Below are 21,534 nucleotides of genomic sequence, written 5' to 3' on the forward strand. Positions count from 1 at the left end.
AACGCTCATTCATTGGAGCGTGTTATAAACCTTAGAGATTACTTTATCTGCGACTTTTACGTTTTATTTGGAGCCCCTTAACATTTAAATGAGTTGATTAACGTTCCTCTCTGTTGTAGGCTGTATGGGTGTTAGGGTAAAACATAAGCTTTGGGTCTTGCGGTTTGTTCCCTTGGTCAGGCTACAAACCTTAGTCAGTCTATTCAGGGAGGCGCACAGTTGAAAGCTGAAAAGCAGGCCAAATGTAGCTAAGCCTCTCCTCGCTCATTCAAAACAATTGTATTATTATTTTATGAATGCATGGCAGCACGGCGTATTGTTGTAAGGAAATTCTTGGCTCCAAATAAAACACAATTATGTATCAGGTTACTGAACTTTGGGATGGGAATTACTGTAGCCGTTGTCATTTATGACAGTTTGGTGTTGCTTCATGCCAGGCCCAAATGCTTTTTGACTTAAAACATGCACTAAGACAGAAGGGACTGAAGGTAAAATCAATATTTATGTCATAGAGACTGAAAAGTCATTTAGGACAACAGTGGTGAGAACCACGATACAGTTAAAACATTATCATTATAAAGCCCTTCCTGAAGTCTTCCGAATGGAGTTCAATGGCTGCACATCCAGCCTATTGTCTGTCAAGGATCTAAACACATATTCATGAAGGTGCTGAGAAGGTGAAACACTGCCTATACAGACAGGGCCAACTATGGATATACATAATACATGTATCCCCACTGATTTCTGTGGGCTTGGGTAAAGTTCAAAGTTAAAAACAAACATCTGTCACATGTAAATAAATAACAGGAAACGTAGGTAGGCCTAGCACTCATTGATCATTATTTTTGTCTGATGTATATTGAATCAAAAAATGCTACAGTACTAAAATCAGTAAAGAGTGGCATTACTCCATAATATAAACTGGGTGGTTCGAGCCCTGAGTAGCGCTGATTGACTGACAGCTGTGGTATATCAGACCGTATACCACGTGGTGCATGACAAAACATTACAGGTGGTAACCAGTTTGAGTAATGGCAAAAGGCCGGGAGAATGACCAATATACCACGGCTAAAGAGATCCAGCACGTTGCATCATGCCCAAGAACAGTCCCTTAGCCGTAGAGGTTGGCATACCACACCCCCTCATGCCTTGTTGCTTAAGTAGAAACTACACAAACTATTTGATGTAATTTCAGTCCCCCTAGTCTTACTGAAAAGTTACTGGAAAGGTCAATGATTCCTCTGTACTAGAAACGCTCCAAAAATAATGTAACATAGGGACCAGGTCACTGAACTGTCTACTTATAAGGCAAGAGAGAATGTTTAACTATGGTTTCGGGACATGAGAAACTCTACTTGACCTGATTCATTAACTGGAGAAGCTGCATAACAAGTCTCTTCTTGAGTCCAGATAAGACGCATGGATCAGCTTACTTCCACGTCTTACTTTATGAACACGGTAACGTGTTGGGTTGCTATATTTGAATGACTATGGTCTGTGGCAAAGTCTACTAAGTTTAATTTGGAGATAATAAAGATGTTTAAAATAGCAAGAATAAATCATGTAAATTTTTACCAGAAAAAACTGGATACATCATAATCCAAACAGGATGTCTGGAAAACCAGGTGTAACTGTGTATTGAAAGTTCCAGGAATTTTCCAATCCTAATCCAAACCACACAAGAAAGACCAACCAACATTTGAATACAGGCCAGACCACCAACATAACACTTGTTACTTTAGCTATATTGTTGAGATAATCATTCCCACCTCCATGTTGATAACCTGTCAGAGAGAGATAGAGAGAGACATCACGTTAGGAAACGGAGGGCATGCCATGGCACTAATGCGGTGATTTCGCTTACCTCTTTTTTATCTCCTATAAGAATCTCAAGGTATGATCTATCCTTGCCCTACACGGCTGTGTTTATCCTGTCTGTGATTGGGCCGGGACCACAGGGAATCCTCAAGCCCCCTGCCTCCTGCCCCAACAGTGAGCTCCTCCTGGGGTTGGATCCTCCAGCGTGCTGGGGCAGTGGGCTAGGTAACCTCCAGGGTGTTATCCTTCCCAGAAATCGCCCCAGCCAGGGGAGGAGAGAGGGAGGCCAGAGGTGAGAGGTCGGAGGGGGGAGAGGACACACATTATCTGGCAGTGATTAGAGGCTAGGAGAGAGATCAGTGGTAGTTAGAAGCTAGATGGTTTGGGGATGAGTGGACAAGCTGTGATCTTTATTAAGACAACCAATTCTGTTAGTTCTGAGGTGTACTTTCTGAGATAACAGTAAAATTAGACAGTTATATGGGGACTATGATGGCTAGATCATTTTATGTGCCACATAAATGGGAATTAGAGCATGTTAGGTTAGAAAAGCTCTGAGGTAAGTGTGAATTGAGACAGGGTTATGTAATGATTTAGATGGGAAAAGTGAGTTTAAGTGCACATACATTTGACATTTATAACATGATGCTAAGATGGAATGTCACTTCCCTATTAATGAATAAATAAAAAAATATGAAAAAAAATTCAAACACTGTTGTTTTATAGGGTAATTGACTGAAAAAACAAATAAACAAACAAAAAAATAATCAAAATGGCTTCATGGAAAATATTTATTTATCCAACTTATATTCCAGTACATTCTCACTACTTCAGACATGCACAGTTCTCCCAATACTGGGAACATCTGACTGATTGTGATGCTTGCACTGATTGCCGTGGTTCAAGGGATATGGCATCTAAGGCCCGATTAGCCCCCAGCATTAAAAAGACCTTTTGACCATCTAGTTGTGGTCCTTTGAGTTACGCCTGAGGGTCACGGCACGCCTAAGGCCCAACTGCCTTAACACTGCGTGAACACTTGCCAAGACTTCGGTACTCTGACCGCCACAGCATCAACTTACCCACCCAGGGTACACACTCGCCACAGCTGTGTTTGAAAGTTTTGTTGGAATAAGCCATGACAGTTGAAAAAGGTTCATTAATCATTTTCTTAATTTTTTTACATCTGACAAACTCACTAGCTAAATTACTGTTTTGAAGTATTTTCCCCTAAAATGAAAACTGAATGAAAATGATAAAAGGTATGCCACCTAATGTTGTATGTTCATGAAGATGCACTTGTTTCTATTTATGAGGGGGATAATGCCCAAAAGCCATGTTTGGAGGATATTTGGCAGGGTGTTGTTAGCCAGAGACAAAAGTAGAGTATATCCTCCAAAAACACAGGCCCATTGACATTTTCGCTTTGAGTAAGCACGGGTTAACAAACATATTTAAATAACGATTCTGTACTTCCGTATTTTCATTAAAAGCGTGATCATACATGATGCATTCTTCCATGAGATATAGTCCTGTACGACAACGCGCAAATCTGGAGTTACTACCCGTCCGCTGGTCGTTCGTTCTATCCAGTTCGGTTCCCAGTCAAGTCTTTCGTTCTGTACGGGGCGGAGGACCCATTCGGGTCGTTAAACGCAAAATGTTCTATTGACATAAACTGGCTGTGGCAAGGTTCTGATCCCTTGCTTGCTAGCTAGCTAACTATGGCTAATTCCGTCAAACGTGCAGCAGCTTAACAAGAACAACAAAGTAGCTGCATTTGCATTGTTTAATCTGTTTTCTAGCATATTTTTATTTTGATACATCCATAAAAATAGAGAACTCATGATGCGCGAATTTCACCTGAGTCATAGAACATGTGCTTCTCTTGTCAGGGATAATGTTGTTATTAGAGGAGCTAGCCAACAACACAGCTAGCTAAAACACAATCACTTCAAACTGAAGATGGAAGACTGCAAACTAGGCTGCATTTAATTGCGTTTTACCTGGTTCTATTGACAGTTTCTTTGTATATATCCATAAAATGATGAATTCATGATTTCGACTGGCTGAGAAGCTGCCTGCCTGTCTGTCCCAACACCGACTCCTAACATTCATTACTATCAGTGGACAGCTGGAGATCGAATTTCTGAATCAGTGTTGCAGAGGACAGAGGTTTATACAACTCACTTGAAAACCAATTGCTAGTCTAAAATAAATCTGTGTATAATAAATGGCATTTCAAAGTCAGTAGCTTTGAAGCGGTGGTAACTTGTGGAATAGACACGGTTTTAACCAATCAGGTGTCCCAGATTAGACCCACCCGTAATATAGCAACCCTAGAAAGATTAAATCTATTCTAACACACAATGAATTGCATTCTCTTATTTTACTTTATGAAGGATTGGGAGTTGTAAAGTGTTTAGCTGACAGAAACAGTACTGCCCATTGGCTGGTCGGATGCCAGTATCTTCCTCAACAGTTTGGTGGTTGCCTTTAGCATTCTGCCGGTATAGACATGACAGTGGCCCAGTCTTGCCGTCTGAGTCCATCAGTCTCTGAAGCGGAGGAGATAATTCAGACTAAACCCTGGCCCATATCCAGTGGTTTCCTGTGTTAAGGGATCAAAGGGTAGGAAATGGGCATTGCGTGCACAGCCAAGCCTACAAAGGGGCAGAGCTACACAGCTGACCTGGGTTCAAGATATTATTTTTAAAACTTTCAAATATGTTATCTAAGCTCGTTTGAACTGGCCTGTTGCAATGGAACCAATTAGAAAAGCCCCCTTAAAAGTGCACACCCACCCACATGGCACTCAGGCAGGCTAAAAACAAATGTTGAAACTATCTTGAGAGATTTTAGATAGTATTTGAACCCAGGTCTGCTAGGTACCACCATACATGGAGATATGGGTGGTTGACCATAGATTTTCGAGCTGCTGTTTTGTAATTGTTGTGTTCTTTATTGTTGGGTGTTTCTGTTTCCCTTGTCCTGCCATTGCGTCTGTTGGGATTCGCCTGGTTGTTTCACATTGATGGAGAAGTGTATTGAACTTCGACCTGTCGCTCTAGTATTTTAAAAACAATTAAGACTTGAATGTTGAAATGTTGCGGCCAGTTTTTGTTGTTTATGGGAATTTGTGACCCTGTGGAGAAAACATCGCTATGTCATGTGGGGAAGAGAGACAACGGGACACACGCACATTGCAGCACAAACAAAAACGTACGTTTTCCCACATCCTGAGAGGAAGTTAAAGGACAGTGCTACATTAAGACAAAGCAGAGCTAAGAGATGAAGAACAGATATTCCTAAGATCATAAGATACCATTTCCTGAATTCATTTGGATTTGAGAACAAAACAGAGGTGCAGTCTCACCACTGTACTCACATATCAGAAAAGCTCCGAACTGTATATCAGAGGGAACCCAAGTTCACAATGAACTTAAACAGCTTTGTGACCACAATTACATGGGGAGTTCTTAATAGGGCGGATAACGTGGGTTAGTTGGCGTTTTGCTGCATCAGGTCAGTGCTCAGTGTAATTTCTCTAAGTACAAAGACATGTACAACTGATTCGACCCTGGAGGCGATCCTAACGTACACGCGTGCACACACGCGTTCACACATGCAGCCACGCATACACACGACACACAGTTTTTGTACAACTAACCTTGTGGGGACACACATTTCAGTCCCATTCAAAATCTTACTTCCCCTAACCCTAGACCCTAACCAGTACTCTGACCCTAACCCTAACTTAACTTATACCCACAACTTAACCCTAACTTGTAAAAACTGGTACCCTAGCTCCTAATCCTAACCCTAAATCCAATTCCAACCCCTAACACTAACACTAATTCCTAACCTTAACCCTAAACACCTAGAAATAGCATTTGACCTGACCAACAAAATGTCCCCAGTTGGAAGATTTTTGTTTATTTTACTATTCTTTGTGGGGACTTCTGGTCCCCACAAGTATAGATAACACACATCCAAAACACACAATCCAGAGTATGCTGCTCCTCTCCTTTTACAGTGGGATATACCGTAGCAAGACCAGTGGCCGAGGGATTGAGCTTTTAATTGTGTAAAATAGCATCTTCAGTAAGTGTATATCCACACAGTGTCATGACTCAATTATATACAGTCTGGTTTAAACAGTGATGACTCAGACAACCAGATGTCTCCTGGCAGATGGTTTGTATCATCTGACGGATGGTTGGTTTGCTGGAACGAGAGAGAGAGAGAGAGAGAGAGAGAGAGAGAGAGAGAGAGAGAGAGAGAGAGAGAGAGAAGAAACTGGCTTTCCTCACAGAAACACGTGTTGAGGAAGTCCTCATTGTTTCCGTGGTTGTTTACACAACATGCCCTGACGGAACAGAGCACGCTCGGCTATGCAAGCCGAGACAAATATGAGAAACTTTTAGCTTTCAAACTTGTTTTAGTCTCACATTACATTGTGAAAAGAAGATGGTGGCTTACTTTGGTGAAGGTGATGCGGATCGACTGGGTTTTAGTATCCCAAATGGTACCCTACATGGTATTGTGCACTACTTCTACAGGCTACGTGACTAAGTAAATGGGCCTGGTCAGTAGTACACTATAGAATAGGTGCCATTTGAGATGCATCGCTAGGCTATGGTCCAGTCAATATACTATAAGTGCGAAATATGGAGCCATTTGGGACTCAATCTACAGATGTTCTCTCTTAACCTGTTTGTTCGCAGAGAATTATGCTATAAAATGCAAACTTGTACTGTATTCAAGGTTTGGAAATGGCATCTAAAAGTTTTAATTTATGCCCTAACAAAAATGACTTATACCTAAATAAATGTCTACAGAATTATTATCCACATAATAATTCACATTTCCCTAGTTGCTGCAGGATTATGTTCTGCTGTGAGAAACTGGTCAAATGTAGATCCAGAACATATAAACTGTTTCTAGGGGCTAGCGACAGATAAGTAAATGGTCCCACAGGAACTAGGTGAACTGCGAAGCTTGGGAAAGTGCAGGTCAGGAGGGATGAGGAGGAGCTGTAGGAGGACAGGCTCATTGGAAAGACTGGATAGAATTAATGGAACGGTATCTAAAACATCAAACTACGTGTTTGATTCGTTCCAATTATTATATTCTAGCCATTGCTAATGAGCCCATCCTCCTATAGCTCCTCCCACCAGCCTGTGTGCAGCTCATATGGGCTACAGGCCTGGTCAATATAAAGTGTGGCACTATAGAGGGAATATGGTGCCATTTGGGATGCACACTAACTATTTCTACAGGGCTGCGTGGCTGAGAAATGGTCCCCTAGGGAACTAGTGAACTGTGGCTTGGGAAAGTGAAAATGTACTGTATAATATAAACTGTCTTTAAAGACAGCCTAAATGTTAAAACAGTTCTTTACAGTAGGAAGTCTGTGATTCATCCATTTTTGGATGGATGGTTAGTTCTTTGGTCCGTCCTTGGCATCCAGTTGTTGTTTTTGAATCCAGTATTAAGTCTCCTTTAACCACATAACATGTACCATTGCCCGCAGCTAAGTGTCAGCTTGCCCTAAACACAACATGCTAGAAGAAAAAAAAACTGTGGGAACTTGCAGTGTATACAGTTTAGATGAGAGATTGAAAATGCATATGTTGATGAAAATCAAAATCAAAATAGATACGTTATAAAAAACTGTCTATTTAGCCATTGAACTACTGTTCCTCACATTATAACATTTCCCTACGGGGTCATCTGAAAAGAAATACATCATGTGAAACCGTAACAGAAAATGACTCTAGGCAATGTGGATTGGCAGGGCCTTCTCATGTTCAGTATTAAAGCACAAGAGCGTGGCTGAGAACATGCTATTGAGTAGTAAGGAAAGAAAAGGCCGAATGTGACTATGAAATATTTTCTGCGTAACAAACTTTTTATATAAATCAATGATGTCAATGGGAGATTAGTGCATCTGATTGAGTTAAGCATGCATCTCCAGGCTAGGATTCAAGTAACATTGGTTAGTTGAGCTCTTTAGCTCTGGAAGATGTATTTATATTACCTGGCAGCCTCTTCTATTACATAGTATTGACTAAACATAATTATATTATATTCATAATGAGTTAACAATATCAACAAATCTATTGACTGACTCCAGAGTTTTCGTATAACAGAGTTAAATAATAGGAAATGACAATACGTCGCAAACAAAGTCAGATCGTACAAACATCCACAAACGCAAATAATTCAAGCCCTTATTCAATACAATGCATCAAATTCCTGGGAGTTGTATGTTTATTTACAGCCAGTACCTGTCAAATAAACTTCATAAAACATAATAACCCATGGCTGTTGAGTATTAACCCATGGCTTGTTGAAGTATTAACCCATGGCTGTTGAGTATTAACCCATGGCGTGTTGAGAACCCATGGCTGTTGAGTATTAACCCACTTGAAGGAATTGAGTATTAACCTATGGCTCGTTGAGTATTAAACCCGTGGGTTAAAGCAAATCCTTATTGGTGAAACAAAGCATGTCCGTTTGGGATATTAGCAAACAATAAAGGGAGAGTTACTGCAAACATCAAACACAGTTTTTCCATCAGACATCACTGTATTACATGCAACAGAAGAGCACAACAGTACTGCTTCTGCTTTCACCATGCTGCGCACACCCCTCAGTAACAAAAAACATGAATTAGTGGTAGGCAAATAGTATGCTGTTTCACTGCGGATTCCAGTTTAACCTTAGGCACTGTATCTGCCACAGCAAATGTAGAGTATTGTAACACCCCTGCATGCGTGGGGTTCAGTGGAGGTAGCATCTTGAACAGCACAGAGAGAGGGACGCCTCTGTTGTTAGCAACCCTGAGGAGAGTAGGATTACATGCATCTGTGCATAGAGGATCACCCCACAGCCATATATCTGCCTGGAAGCATAGTGTGCCACATACTCCACCACAAGCATAGCCACAGCCATGCCTCCACCTGAAGCATAGCCTCAGTAGCCTGGTTAAGCACGATCCAGCCCTTGCTGGCTCCATGGTCAAATGAGGAGTATTAAACGTTAATAACTCCATAGTTTCAACTACATCACATTAGGTTGCTCTAAGTTTAAGGCTGTTGTAAATCTGCTCTAAGCATTTCTTATAACAGTTATCACAGCTGTGCTGGGAACCTTCGTATGTGAGTTAATTTGCTATCTACTTTTGAGTTTATTGATGGGGTGATGTCACAAATCCCACTGCAACAATCTGATTAGTAAGCTAAACAACACCCCTTTAAAACAAAGTAACCCACTGTACAGAGTGCTTATAATTATTCAAGCTGTTTCTGTGCTAGTGTCCACTCCACCATGTGTTAAGAATTAAGTGCCTCCACACTCAAACTAGTATCAGAGTAGCCTACATACCAGCCCACTGATGGTTAGAGATAGTGTTTAGTTTGGACACTGTCAGTCCAGTACAATTCTCCTGGCTTCACTAGTGTGCTGAACTGAACAGACATTTCAACAAACCGCCAAAACCAACGGCAACATCGCACAAATATGCATAGAGGAAATATATGTTCTAGACAATTACTGTCCCTGCTGCAGAAGCTTTTATTCAACATGAAATCGCTAATCTGTTCATAAGGGCAATTACAAAAAGTTTTATATAGTTATAACAGGTAGACTTGGAGTCAACTTGTGGATTAATACTGTTGTAAACTATAGTCAGGAGTCTGTTTAGGGAGCGTGATTGAACAACTAGTCGATAAATTATTCTATGACAGAAATTATGCAATTGCCTCTTGTCTTGGGGCAGCTTGTGGATGGCTGCTGGTGTGTGATTTGCTCAATTAACTTTATTCCCAATATAATACACTACTTTTGATCAGGTCAAAAGTAATGCATCACAGTGCCACTTTGGAACCACACTTGTTCTAGGTGAATCTGTCTGGGACGCATGGACGTGCTGGTGTGTGATTTGACAAGTTTATAAACTGTTCTTCTGGTATGGCAAGCGTAACATGTACCAAGTTTGTAACCAACAGACCTGAACAGCTTCTATCCCCAAGCCATGAACTAAATAGTTTTTCCAGGTAGCTATTGGGTAACTATTTAACTATCTGCCTTAACACTTTTTGCACTAACTCCTTGATATCACATAAGTGCTGCTATACTGTTTATTATCTGTCACTTTATTCCTAGTTATATAAAAAGGCGGAGTTATTATGATTATTCCTGCACTTTGACATGGACTGTACTGGCAATTTCTGTGTTTATAGCGCTATCGATTCATTGTTTATTTATTATTACATATTATTACGTGTTTTATTTTCTATTATTTCTCTATTTTCTCTCTCTCTCTGTATTGTTAGGTGGTCTGTAAGCATTTTCTAATGTTAACCTACACCTGTTGTTTACGTACGTGACAAAATAAATGATGTGATTTTAGAGTGACGTATACTGAGTGGAACCATCAGGCTCATTCTACTTCCTCTGTGTGTAAGTTGTTGAAAGGCCCACCTCGTCATCTTTCACCCCGAGAAATGTGGTTCTGCCGGGAACCTGGGAACTCAAAATAGCTAGGGAATCTAATAAAGAAGGAGCTTCTGGGAAATGTACTTCTCTGATGACATTTCTAAGAAGCCTTACATTGTCAAAAACTGCACTGTAACATAGTTGAACAGATGTGATAATGACAACGTTTTTAGACAGGAAATGGCAGACAGGAAATGGCCACTTACTGCAACTGATAAAATTTCCACAATATTTACCACTTCAAAGGTGCATGAGCACCATGAGACAGAGCAGGGAGGTTATAGTTAAGAGAAAATGAGCCTCAGCCTTAAAAATGAAAGAGAACAAGAGGACTTGTCTCTAGTCTACCAGCATATTCCACACCCTTACAGAGACCAGTGCTCCCCTTTCTTTGTCAGACCCAATGAATTGACGGAGAGGGCCTCTTCAGAGGCTTCCTGTCCAGCTGTCTTTGGAGTAGGCAGCCTGCATGACTGTACTCCTCCCATTCTTCCATCCCCATAACAATGGTACAATGAGGAGTAGACAAACAAAGATGTCTCTCATCACAAAGAACTCCCAGACCAAACCCGTTACTGGTCTGATGCAAAGCATAGGAACTGTTGTCAAACAATGTGTCCTTAAATAATAAATAATAAAGTGGGGACTAGTTTCAGAAACAAGCTTCAGACCCACTAGACCTCACGCAACTTCAGCCTCTTTGAAATGAGAGACCACCCACGAGGATCCTCTGAGAAACCGTTCCATGAATTGGCCTGTCAACTGGTGAACACCCGGGAAGTAGGCAACTGACCTAAATTACTGTGTACCCAACGTCATAAGTGCTAAATCCTCTCCACTTCTCTGCCTTGTTTTTTCCAGGGCGACTTCTCGGGTCCAGTGAGAACAATCAGTCCCATGAAACACATCCAAAGAAAAAACAGCAGCCCCTGACCTGTGGGGATTGACCTAGCTGGGCTTTCCAAATACGAGATCCTCATGGGATGGACTCGAGAGCCAGGATGATTTAATACATGAAAGACAACATCACGTGTCACCAGGGTTACGGCAGTGCTCTGGGGCCATGGGAGAGGGTGGATGTTCGCCAGCTGATGTAACTCTCGCATGTGGCTTTACCGGCCCCCATGGCTCGCGATTGGCCTGATGTAACCAGCACATGGACACACAGGACAGGCATTGCATTCATCAGTCTCCTCACCATAGTACTGAAGGGGTCTGTTGCACCAGGGAGGGAAAACGGAATTGCAGGAGGAATGGACTTGGACAAAGAGAGGAGGAAAGGGAGTGTGTGTGTGTGTCATGCTCTTTGTGTGATTGTGTCTCATGTGGACGCCCATCCATTCCACTGGTGTGGAAACACAGACACAGGCGTTTAGTGAGATCAGAGCTGGGTTTGATCTAGATAAAAGCTCCTCTCTCTTCTACTTCTATGCCTGTGTTCCTCTCAGCCTGAGTCCCCATAGCCTGAGGCAAATGTGGCCTGCCTCAACATAAGAGACAGAGAGACAATGACAACAGTGTCTGAGATCAACCAAGTAGGCTCACCCTTTCCATCTTATGAGTATTAGCTCTCTTGTCTGCTTTATGGGATATGTTTTCAAATGTAATCCTTTGAAGCCATGTGGCATCACATATTTAACCCTCATGTATTTAATCTTGTATCAGCCCAACGTTGAGCAATATTCTGTTCAGAAAACCAAAAGCAAAATCTAAGTAAGGATATTACACAAACCGGTGCACCTGGCACCTACTACCATTTGATGCAGTATTTTATTAGATACCATTAGTTGTTGCAAAAAGAGCAGCTAATTTCCTGTGGTAAAATAAAATTGAAAAACATTAATGATAAGAACTTAATAGACAAGAACAATAATAATCAATACAATTTGTTTTAAAGGCACACATAGCCTAATATCAATACCAAATAAGGATATACACAAACCATCTAGGTCAAATAGGGGAGAGGCGCTGTGCCCTGAGGTGTTGCATTATCTGGTTTTTGAAACCAGGTTTTCTGTTATTTGAGTAGTATGAGAGGAAACGGAGTTCCAACACAATGGCTCCACATAATACTGTAAGCTTTAACTTGTTTTGGAGTGAAAGAGCATCTTTTACTCTCCCCATCTTTACAAATCCATTGAGTCTATACAGTTGGTGTTTAAAGCTTACATACAAATTCTAGCTAAACACATTTAAACTCAAGACCACAATTCTGACATTTAATCCTAGTAAAAATTCCCTCTTAGGTCAGTTAGGATCACTTACTTTATTTTAAGAATGTGAAAATGTCAGAATAATAGTAGAGAGAATGATTTATTTAATTATTTTTCTATACATTCCCAGTGGTCGGAAGTTTATAACTAAATTAGTATTTGGTAGCATTGTCTTTAAATTGTTTTAACTTGTGTCAAACCGTATAGCTTCCACAAGCTCTCCCACAATAAATTGGGTGAATTTTGGCCCATTCCTCCTGGGACAGAGCTGGTGTAACCCGAGCCAAGCTCTTGTAGGCACCTGTGCTCGCACACGCTTTTCAGTTTGCCCACACATTTTCCATAGATTGAGGTTGGGCTTATGACACTATCAATACCGATTCCGTGTCCTTAAGTATTTTTTGCACAACTTTGAAGTATGTGCTTAAAGTCATTGTCAATTTGAAACACTCCATTTGCACTAAGTTTTTTTAACTTCCTCTGACTGATGTCTTCAGATGTTGCCTTCAATATATCCACAAACTTACCTCCCTTGATGCATATTTTGTAGGCACCAGTCCCTCCCGCAGCAAAGCACCCCCACAGCATGATGCTGCTATTGCTTTTAACGCATGGTGGTCTTCCTGCTTGAGTGTTATTAAACATAACGATAAATGAAAACAGCTCTTATTTTGCTCTATCAGACCAGAGGACATTCTCTCCAAAAGAATTTATTCATCAGTGTAAACCAGGAGGTTGGCTTTTTTATATGGGAGAAAAAAGTATTTTTTTTTTTGCTAGGAAAGGTTTCAGGTTAAGGTCGCATATAAGAATCCAAGCCTTTGACGGATATAGATAAGTTTGTATGTTGTCCAGCATCTTTTCAAGCGCGTCCTTTTAGATTGTTGTTCTGGGATTGATTTGCACTTTTCGGCCAGCACATTCATCTTAGAGAAAGCAGAAACTTGCCTCCTTCCTGAGCTGTATGACGCTGTGTGGTCCCAAGGTGTTTATACTTCTGAAAAATGGTATGCCTGTGCACAGATGAACATGGTACCTTTCCAGGGCATTTTGGAAATTGCTCCCGGCGATGAACCAGACTTGTGGAGGTAACCATTTCCTTTTTTTCTGAGGTTCTTATTGATTTTCAGATTTTCCCATGATGTCAAGCAATAGGCACTGAGTTTGAACAGGCCTTGAACACATCCAAGCAGGTACACTTCCAACTGACTCAAATGATGGCAATTAGCCTATCAGAAGCTTCAAAGCCATGACATCAGCCTTTCTGGAATTTCAAAGCTGTTTGAAGGCATGAAACAACTTAGCAAGTGGTGAAACTTGGTATTTCACCACACGAAATGTGGCGTGGGCACATGACTGTAAGTTTTCTGATAAAACGCATCACAATGGCATACATTATATTATAAACTTCTGAACCACTATAATTTGTGATACGCCAGCAAAGTGAATATAAGTGAAATAATCTGTCTGTAACAATTGTTGGAAAATTACTTGTGTCATGCACAAAGTAGATGTCCTAATCCGACTTCACAAAACTATAGTTTGTTGTCAAGAAATGTGGAGAAAATTTAAATGACTCCAACTCCTCTAATGTATGTAACCTCCTGACTTCAACTGTATGCCTTGACCATGACAGCTTACAATCTACAAAATAACCCAAAATAATTTAGTCTCTCAACTTGTTCAACAGCCACCATCCCAATCACTGGCAGAGCCCAGCTTAGGGCCCAGGAACTTGAGAATGGTTGGGCACTAACACATACTGCAATTAGTTTTGAGAGATGTCTGGTGACCAGTTTATTGTTGGCTACCCATTCTAAAACAGACGAACTCCTTTATATGGGTTTGGGAAGATTAATTAGCGGTTGCTGATGCGTATATGGTTGAATCATCAGCATACATAGACATGCTGGGCATGTGTTTTGTTTAATGCCAGTGGCAGGTTATTGGGTAAAAATAGAAAAGAGTAGAGGTCAGAGGAGCGGCTTATGGTATGCACACACTTTACAGAGTGGTTTGAATTAGAGAAGTTCTTCCGCCAGTGGTAGTTATTAGATAGAGGTAAACCACTTACATGGCAGAGTTTGAAAGTTGCAAAATACTTTATACATTCCTAAAGCAGCACTGCAATCTTTTGTTTCTCCCTTATTATTCCTGAATGGCATTACACATGACAAAATCATTTAATTGTTCAAGGCTTAAAAATCAGATACTTAAGCGTAGGGATGTAAGGACATATTATCATAGTAATTTAGTAGCCCATGCTGCGGAAAAGAGTTTAATGTAGTAATTGTATGTAGCTTAATGTTAAAATGTCCATAAACTAATCAGCAAAACTTAACCCCTAACCCTGAAACCTAATCCTAACTCCTAGAAACTCAAACCCGTAAGCCTGTAAATGTGAGTTTATTCAGGTGTCTATTTTTCCCAACCTCAAACTCAAAGCTTTACCCCCTAACCAAAACCCCATCCCTTATAACTACTAACCCAAACGCAACCCAAACTCCTAACTCTGCAACTCAACCCTCACTGTAACCCCAACTCTAAACGTGCAGTAATCCTTAGAGCCTAACATTCTCGGTTTCAGAGATCTCTCCCATAATGTGCCTCACTATGAACATTTTAATATCCTTTAGTGGGGATAGATTGGAAGTAACACAAGGATAGTAATACAAGCACACATACACACACACACACACACACACACAACACACATACACACACACACACACACACACACACACACACACACACACTGCTGACATGACAGAGGTCATGCTGTGAAGGGTAACACAGAAACAATAAGAGAGAGATATAGAATAGCCAAATGTTCCTTTTAAAGCCAAGATGTAACAACCATTATAAGTGGGCACAAGGGAAATATTTCATGACTGAGGTCAAGTAGTGGTGAAATCAGGTAAGGTGGTTTAGCACATCTGTGTGAAGAATGCCTCTCTCCAAATATCCTTGTTTACGGAAAGGACATAAACTCATAAATAATGTGTTTTGATATGAGCAACCTAGTTGCCTCACTAATCCCGCCAGATAACTGCTCCTGTTAGCCCAATTTCCCCATTATCCCAAACTCCTCATTCGGTTCATACAAATACATTATGAAAATCTTAAGAGGGCACTTTTATAACATTTGATGTATTTCAATATATTTATTATTATTTAACTGCCAAACCTTTTCAATAGGAAAAACGACCTGTAATTGCAAATAACAACAGGTATGTCTGTTAAACAAAGAGTCTGCCATTTTGCATCAAATTTACAGCGAAATTATTCAGTTAAACGTCACAAAAATAACACAGAGTTAGTTTAAATTGCCTTTGCTGATAAATCAATTTAATATTATTAAGGAATTTCATCTTTTTTGCTTTTATTTGTTGTTTTTATTTAATGGTGCATGATCACCAAACATGACTGTGGGTGGGAAATTTGTTACATTCTCACAGATGGTAACACTGGAATCGTGGGGCCAGGAATAAACGCTTAGATAACTTCACGGTTGAACTTGAATGCTCCCAGGAGGTGAACTGGGCAACAAGAGTTGTCTCAGAAATAAATATCTAATTATCAAATAGCACAAGGAAGTAAACAAAGTGCTCTAATTGGGAGTAAGGAATATAAATATAATCTGTGGAGCAAGGTTTCAACTGAGTTATAAAGATAGGGATTTTGGATTTCCTCTTTTATGAATACTTAATCAAATTTTTAGCTGCAGGCACCATATAGAATTTGTATTGATTCATGCAAATATTGATAGGATATGTTAACTTCTACATTGATGATTATGAATAGAGCTTATATTGCTATTTACCTTGAGCCTGCTGGTGGGAGGTTATCACATTCCAGGGTATGGGAGTTCCAACAAATCCCAGAACTCAAGGGTTATGAAAAATATCATAAAACCCCAACTCACAAAATAATCAAACTGTATAATTACAATAAGCACACCACTAAAGGAGAGGGAGGGATGTGGGAGACAAGAGACAAATTAACCATTATCTTTTACTGGTGGAAGGTCTCGTGCCTCTGGCCCCTAACCTTCGGAGGGCTACGCATTTAGGCAGGCTACCCAAAGGTATCATGATGGACAGGCATGAGCCACTGGCCACAGGGCTGGGAAGGTGTTCCCTGGGTCCACTGCACATGGAAAAGTGAAGCCAACATTGCAATGTAAAGTAAAAGTAATTATCAGTATAACAAAATATAAATTCAGCACTGTGAAGATGCCAATGAATCAAATTTCCTACGTGGTTTACTTGTGTCTGTAATTTATTAAATTATTGCCATGAAAGACTGGTGAGCGAGATTTGAGTAGAAACACATTTCGATATCTTCTTCCTGCCTCATCAAATATGAATAGCCGGATATGATGACATCATAATGGGAGTGTACAGAATTAGAAAGCTTCCCCAGGAATATAATAACCAGCAAAGTTGCTTGTTTTGGTGTTGAAGACCAGCTTCAGTCCCAAGGAAACATGAGTTATGGGATATTATTACAATGAATGAGTATGGAGGCAGGTAAAATGTGGTCAAATATTTTAGACATTGAAAACTTTCAAAGTAATATAAATTATTACTCAGGTTTTTCCTTTCTCCATAACACTCCCACAAACTTTAACCCTGTAAGAATGAGTGGTAAGTGTAGTAACTGGACTTTTGGATTCTCATTTAGCTACTTTATTGTCCAACCAGGAGTAATACAAATTCCCATTCAGATTTACAAGGATGTAAAAGCTCCAGAGTGGCTTGACAATAGTGAAAGTTTTAACTTTTTGTGGTTAGACATTCTTAGCCCTGGCTCCTGGCCTAGATTGCAACGCTGAATGCATTTTAAGCGCAATGCAATGCCACAATTGTTAACGGCTAAGGAAACACTTAGAATTTTACTACGACCTACTCAAAGACATGATTTTATGCGAAATTATTTGAAATAATGATTCAAAAACAGCAAGCTTGGGTAAAAGCTCTAGAAAGTGTATTTGTATTGTTTTAACAGTTTTACATTTTAAGATTAAATTGTAATACATATTGATGTTAGATCTCAGCCAGGTTGTCACTGTGTGGCTCAATTACCTTCATACATCCAACACATTCTCAGGTTTGGGGATGCTGCATGACAAGCAACCACTATGCACAATATTTAAAAAAATGTATTTAGCATCCAAAGAGAAACAACGGAATACAGAGTTCTGCTTAAAAAATAAGGAAACAGTAGGAGAGAAAGACAAAGATGACTTCCAATAGAGAATCTATGTCCTTTTTTGACCTGAAAGACTCATTTAAACATCTCTGTTTATTTTAATATTGGTAGTATTGAACGACATAGATATAGATTTAATGTAAATATTGCGAAAAGATCTACATAAAGTTATTTTTATTGTGTTTATCGTCGTTGAGACAATCATCGGCAGATATTTATGAGAAACACTAGAAATAGAAACAGAACCTCAATAAGCTTTAATTATTAAAAACATATTCACAAACACACAACAATGAACAACGATCCAAGAAAGAAAAACAAAGAAGTCCAAACAAGGTGAAAAACATATTAAACATGCCCGGGAATGGTTTATATGATGTTTGTGCATCTAATTGTACTCTGATGCTGTCAACACACAATCATCAACCATTTACACACAATCATCAACCATTTACAGTGGTGTATCTTTGACGACTAACTATCCTGTATTAACCTCAGATAGCAAAATCAACCAATACATTTTTAGTACCTCTGGTAGACAGAACAATTGGGAGTGTATACTACTTCCCATCCCTCCATACTTTCCTCAACCCCTTTATCCTCCTCTCTCTCCACCCCCTACTCGCCAGCTCCTCTCCAACCAACACGCAAGTCAGACAGACAGATGCCTCCGGAAACTTCGAGGAGGTATATAGGGGAGGGGAAGATGCGAAAGCCACAAAATAGCCGGGTCCCACTGGGCAAGGTCGGCGGTCGCCTGCCAGCCATCACAAACTCCCCATTTGTAGTTAGCACTGTACGTCTGTAACCTGGGCCTCTTGTTTACCAGCTTTTCTTCCAAAGCGGATTGGTCTCAGACCCCAGTAGAGAGAGAGAGAGGTTGTGGAAGGGAAAACTTTCAAGTTGTTCACTCTGACAATATTACCCAGTTTGACCAGATGGGATGTGCTATTAGGGAGATATATATATGGTGGATGGTGTGAGGGTGGGGAGAAATAAAATAACAAGGGAGGAAATCACAGAGTGTGAATGAGAAAAAGAGGGGGGACAGAGGGAGCAGAGAGCAAATGTTACACGAGGAGGGGAGGAAGTGCGCGAGATCTTCATAGACCCTAACAGAGGAGTATCGTCAAGAATGGAACTGGCTAAGAGCGGGGGTCTCCTGGTTCTTATGGCGTTAGATAAGATAAGATGTTTGGAATATTTAATTGTAAAGTATTAACGTGACATAGCTAATTATGCGTTGAGCATAACCAAAAAAATGGATTAAGTGTGAACGCCTGTAGATGAATGAAGTGTGTCCATAGAGAGGATATCATTAAGGCTTCTATGGGTATTTATTGGTCTTACACATCACAGCATAAACAGGGACAAACAAACATGAACACGATAAACAGATGGACATGATGATGTTTGAATAAATATTTATAAATTGTTTATATTGAACTTGTTTTGAGGCAAGTTTTCACTCACTCATTTGAAAATAACAACATTATTCAAAATAATAAATTTTCAAAGAGTTGCAAAACACACTACTGAACAACACAATTTGAGACATTGAAAATACCTATATAGGCCTACTACAAAATAAACTGAACAAAAATATAACAACATGTAAAGTGTTGGTCCCATGTTTCATGAGCTGAAATAAAATATTCCTAAAATGTTCACACACAGTCATGTTTTGACTATGGAGTTAAAATTTTTTAATTTAACTGACAGGTTTGGCTATCAAGAAATTGTTTAAATAGCATTATTATTGTACAGGCGCACCTTGTGTAAAGGACAATGAAAGGCCTTTAAGGTAGTTTGTCACATAACACAATGCCACAGATGTCTGTGAGGAGTTCTTGTATGGGGTGTACCTTCAACGCTGCTTAGATTTGATTTGAGAAGTAAAAATGGATGAATGTCGCAACCTCTCATACCGGCAGATGTGTATGGTATAATGGGACATTTACATTTAATAATTTAGCAGTGTTATCATATTACTACAGTTCATTTTAAGATATTTTGTGAACAGAGTGGCCCTGGGTGGTGGTGAAGTTATGTGGGCTGGCAGGCATAAGCCCGGACAATGAACACAATTGCATTTTATCATGGCAAAATTTGAATGCACAGTGAGATACTGCAAGACAAGATCCTGAGGCCCGTTGTGCCATTCATCCACGTGATCACAGCATGCTCTGCATGATAATGGTGCCCTGCGTGTGGTCTGTGCATTCACATACCCTGGGTGTGTCCTAAAGTGAACCAGTTCTTCCAAGTGGTTCTTTGTATACTATCAGATATGTATCCATTGAGGCAGCTAGATGTTTGGATCGTGGGAGTTATACAGTGTTTAGTAGTTCAACACATATGCAGCAATCAAGACAGCATTAATAGAGATGCAGCCATTTCTCCCACAGGATATAACTGGGCTGTGCCTGTATGAGGCAAATGCAGGTCACACCAGATACTGACTGGCTTTTCTGAGCCACGCCAAAACTTTAAAAATGTGACTGTGACAACAGATGCATATCTGTATTCTCAATCATGTGAACAGTTGATTAGATTTATTTATTTATTTAAATTTTCTGGATTTCATAAGAACTGTAACTCAGACAAATCTTAGAAATTGTTAATGCTGCGTTTATATTTTGGGTTCAGTGTACACAGGCCAAGCAGGAAGGAAGACATCTTGTCTAGACTTTTAGCCTGTTCTAGTGAATTATTTAGAATGGACAAAGCTGACACTTGATTAGGAATGAAAGAGGCTATGAGGACAGATAAGAAAACACCCAGGAACTTGATAACCGAATGCTGATTAGTCACATAACACCAATATCACTGATGATTTTCATAATATACAAACATTGTAGTAATGTTATTATTTTTTAACCAAGATAATTTAAGCCAGCACAAGACAGATATCAAGATATTGATCATTCTTTACAAAGTGAAAGATATTTTTGGACTATTACTTATGCAAAGTGTTCAAAGATAGAAATAAAGTTATGAAAGAGGGTAAAGCTACACATTAATGAAAAGATCACAGTACAGCAATGATATGTGCATTTCTCCAACCCATGATAAAGCCAGCAGCAAAGTGGGATTTTGGAGAGCAACTTTGGGCTCATGAATTTAATAACCAAGAAAACGGCAAGAGGAAGAGGAAGCTTTCAAAAACGGTTGAGCCAAGACTGTTAATACAATCCTGGTGCCCTCACCATGGGGTGTGTGTGGGGTCATGTGTGTAACGCTCAATGCGAGGGTGAAGCACGCACGATCCCGAATCACTTATCAAAGTTGGTTGTAATTCAACCGGGAAGATCGCCGAAGGAAAACAGCACAACTGGGGTGCCAAGGAAGATGCGCTTTAGCGTGGCAGCTAATAAATACCAGTTGTTCCTCAAAATCAGCTGGCTGTGGCTGTATTATTGATGGGGGGCTGGTTTGATGGGATGATGGTAACTCTGCCGGGAGGAAGAGAGAGCAGAGAGAGAGAGAGAGAGAGAGGAGAGAGGCAGAGAGAGAGAGAGAGAGAGAGAGGAGAGAGAGAGTGGTTCCTGAGGAGAGATGGACTGGACCAGGCCCAGCCGAACCAGGCCTGATGGTGCCTGGCTCAGCTGGGTCTATGTGTCTGGGTGGTTCTGGAGAGGAATAAAGTTCTGTAAGTGAACCAACTGGCTAGTCAGTCAGTTTGGGAAGCAGAATAAAAACAGGTAATGCGCTTTTACCTTAAATTCTGAAATGAATGGTAGCATGATGTCCCCTTGGGGAGACAGAGAGGGAGCAGCTGGTC

The sequence above is a fragment of the Coregonus clupeaformis genome, unplaced genomic scaffold, assembly GCF_020615455.1.
Source record: "Coregonus clupeaformis isolate EN_2021a unplaced genomic scaffold, ASM2061545v1 scaf0581, whole genome shotgun sequence".
NCBI classification, from domain to species: domain Eukaryota; kingdom Metazoa; phylum Chordata; class Actinopteri; order Salmoniformes; family Salmonidae; genus Coregonus; species Coregonus clupeaformis.